A 3,775-nucleotide genomic window follows, 5' to 3' on the forward strand; every position below is an offset into this window, starting at 1 on the left:
AACTTAATGTGGTTGCATGATGCATGAAACCCTAGGTTATGAAAAAAAATTTTAAATTGCCAATGTTTGTACCTATTGATGAATTGTTCCTCCAATTGGTGTATTTTTCTATCATTTTGGGTGTTGCATTGGTCAGGGTGATAACTTCAATGCAGAGCTCTAGGGAGTTCTTCAAGTTCTTAATCTAGCTTGGGACTTGGGTTACAAACAAGTTATTCTGCAAGTTTACAATTTTGCAGCTGTAACGCAATTTTTGATTAGTTTATGCCCCTCAATTGCCACGGGTCCCTCCTAGCTACCATCCACGATTTGGTTAAACGAAATTGGAGTGTGCATCTTAAGCATATCTATAGAGAAGCTAACAATTGTGCTAATTTGTTGGCTACATTTATTTATGGTGTGCCTTTTGGCTTCTTTCAGATTTTCAGTCCACATTAGGGACTTTTGTCCTTATTGCAAAGTGATGCTACTAGAGTGGCTTTTCCTAGGATGGTGACGTGCTAAGTTTGTTGTTGTTCCACTCTTTTCCAAAAAAAAATAAAAAATTCAGATAAAAAAATAAATTATAATCCCTACGAAAACACAAATTAAATGATAATAGATTAACGGCACAAATATGAAAAATGCCATTGAGGGTAGTAGTTTGGTGGTTAACCTAGTAAAATGGCCTTTTCCCACCCTAGTTTCAACTCCCGACGCTAGTATTGATGACTAATTATTGTTTCTACTTAAGAATGTGAATGAATTGACAGTTACGGAAATAATAGATCTCATAAATAAGGGCGAATATAAAGGGCCAATTGACTTTTTAAAAAATTTTTTATTAATATATTTATTATTTTTAAATTGCTTCCACATTATATTATATTTTAAATTTTTTTTATTATATTTTTTAATAAGTTAATAAAAAATAAAATTTCCTATAATTTTATAATAGTTTAAGGTTTATAAAAATGTAAATAAATATCAATAGTTGCTTTACAATATTTTTTTTTCATGACTCCATCTTTTACTCTCTCTCTTTATTGATTATATTTTCAACCCTCACCGTTTTACCTCTTTCACTCTCACGTGGGAAGTCTAAAACAATCAACTCTTCCTCTTTCAGTTTCCCCTTCAAGCTTCTTCTACTTTCTCCATCTCTAGGTCTTTCCTTTTTTTTTTTTTTTTTTTTTCCCAAGTAAAAACAAACTCATAACTGACATCGCAAATGCAAAGAGAAATCTATCAATCACTCATCTCTTAAAAATGAACTCCCACGGGTTAGTTTTCATCTTTTCATCTCTTTATTTTTCTATTTTAATTTTGTTTTAATTTTCTTAGATTTAGTTTTAGTTTGAATATGTTAACTCTCTAATTGTGTAAATTTATTTTCTTTTGTTTTATATACGTCTTTTATTAGCCAAATTCTCCAAATTTTTTAATATCTACCCATTTATAATTCATAGTATTTTATTTTTATTTTTTACTATTTAGATGATTAGATGAATGTTGCTATTTAAAATTAGCATCAAACTTGAAAATAAATTATAGAATGAATTCATTTTTCTACGGTAATAATTATTATTATTATTTTTTTAATGTTTAAGGTGATGTATAAATTTTTCATAAGGAAATCAATTATCAAAGAACCCTCCAATATTGATGAAGCGACTCTCCAGAGAGCAGGTGACACACGATGGGGATCACATTATGGATCACTATTGAATCTTTTAATGATGTTTGCCTCTTTCATTGATACACTTGAGATACTTATGGAGGAAGGCATAAATTCTAAGCAAAGAGGTGAAGCATGTCACCTTCATGATTCAATACAAAGTTTTGAATTAGTTTTGAATTTGCATTTGATGAAAAAACTACTCGGAATTGCAAATGAATTATTTCAAGCTTTGCAAAGAAGAGATCAAGGCATCATCAATGCAATAGCCTTAGTAGAAGTGTCCAAACGATGACTACAGATAATGAGAAATGATGGATAGGAACCTTTGCTTTCTGAAATTTTTTCATTTTGTGAAAGCCACCATATAATTATTCTAAAAATGGATGATATATTTATAATTCGAGCAAGACCACAGTGTAATGCTCAACAAGTGACAAATATGCATCATTACAGGATAGAAATATTTTATACTGTGATAGACATGCTACTTCAAGAGCTCAAAAATCGCTTCACTGAGGTGAATATTGATATACTTTGTGTGGCATGTTTGAATCCAAGTGATTCTTTTCGTCGTTTTGATAAGCGAAAATTGATTTCTCTTGCTCATTTTTATCTATATGATTTTTCTCAAGTGGATATTACTGCACTTAAAGATCAACTTGATACTTATATTTTTGATGTTAGATCTAATGATCAGCTTTTTGAACATAAAGGGATTGTTGATCTTGCAAAAAGGTTAGTTGATTCAACGAAGAATGTGGTTTATCTATTGGTGTATTGCTTATGAAATTAGTTTTGATTTTACTAGTCGCAATGGTATCCATAGAAAGGGTATTTTCAGTAATGAAGATAGAGAAATATCGATTGCGTAATCGTATGGGAGATACATTGGTGAATGAATTGCTTATTTACCTATATTCAGAAAGATATATTTAATAGTATTGAAAATGAAAAGTTATTAATGCTATCAAAATATAAAAACTCGTAGGGAGCAATTATGAAATAAAAAATAATTTTGTCTATTTAGTTAACTGATTATTTTGATACTTTATAATATGTTTGTTTACTTTTATTTGCCCCCATAGAAGAAAAATCTTGGATCCGTCCATGCTTGGAAAATTTTGCCCAGAACCAATCTACATGAACTTAAGATGCAGGTTCTACTATACATCTCGTGTTTTGAATCCTTGACAGACTAGGTCTGAGCAAAAAAAATTTCGTAAATCCCCTTTATCAATGAATTTTATATCAATATGATCTAATAGGGCATATATATATATATATGTATTCTCATGTGAATAAACACATATAATATTTAAAAAAATTAATAGATTTTCAATATGAAATGCAATATGACTATATCTTATTTGGCGTTATCTATAATTAATATTTTATAATATTATTAAAAATATTATAAGGAACCTTTATTTTTTAAAGAATTAATAAATTTTTCATAATTAATTACTTTACGAAAAAAAATTATTTTATAAAAGCCTTATGATGAGATGAGTTGTAAATTTATATTAAATCATTTTATTTTTTACTTAGTATGAAACCAAATAAACATAGAAGACACAATTGTTTTTCCTACCATAAGTGCAGTTACTCATGCTCTATTAAGGGTGTGTTTGGTAGAAGGTTAAAAAATTAAGAATTAAATATTATCCTTATAATTTATAACTTAATATAATTATTAACCTAAACTCTCAAAGTTAATATTTAACATCTCAAAAAGGTATAAATATTAATGAAGTGAGAAGTTAACTTAGTTACTTTAAGTATCTAAATAATAAGAGATTAAAAATTATAAAGATAATAATTATCTCTTGTTAATATCGTATTAAACACCCCCTATGAGTTAACTCTATAGTGAAACAAAGATAGTGGTAGGTTCGTTTGTCTTCCGTTGAAATTTTTAAGACTCAACAGAATTTAGTAAATTAATTTTTTTATTATTAATTTTCACTAAAATTTGAATTTAAAATTTTACAATATTGAAAATAACTTCAATATCATAAAACTAAATTTCATCGATATAAACCAACATTCTATTATTCAAATACGGTCAAGAAGCATATTTACTATTTATTAATAAAACGTTAACATTAAATATCA

At 27.8% G+C, this 3,775-nt stretch overlaps 1 long non-coding RNA gene across 1 annotated transcript; it reads left to right on the forward strand.

Annotated features, from left to right (window-relative positions):
- Positions 1–1,155: 1,155 nt before the first annotated feature.
- Positions 1,156–2,276, forward strand: LOC131169524 (uncharacterized). Its single transcript, XR_009140462.1, has 2 exons — positions 1,156–1,262; positions 1,590–2,276. It is a non-coding gene; the product is annotated as an uncharacterized LOC131169524 (long non-coding RNA).
- Positions 2,277–3,775: the final 1,499 nt, after the last annotated feature.

The sequence above is a fragment of the Hevea brasiliensis genome, chromosome 10 (assembly GCF_030052815.1).
Source record: "Hevea brasiliensis isolate MT/VB/25A 57/8 chromosome 10, ASM3005281v1, whole genome shotgun sequence".
Lineage (NCBI taxonomy): Eukaryota > Viridiplantae > Streptophyta > Magnoliopsida > Malpighiales > Euphorbiaceae > Hevea > Hevea brasiliensis.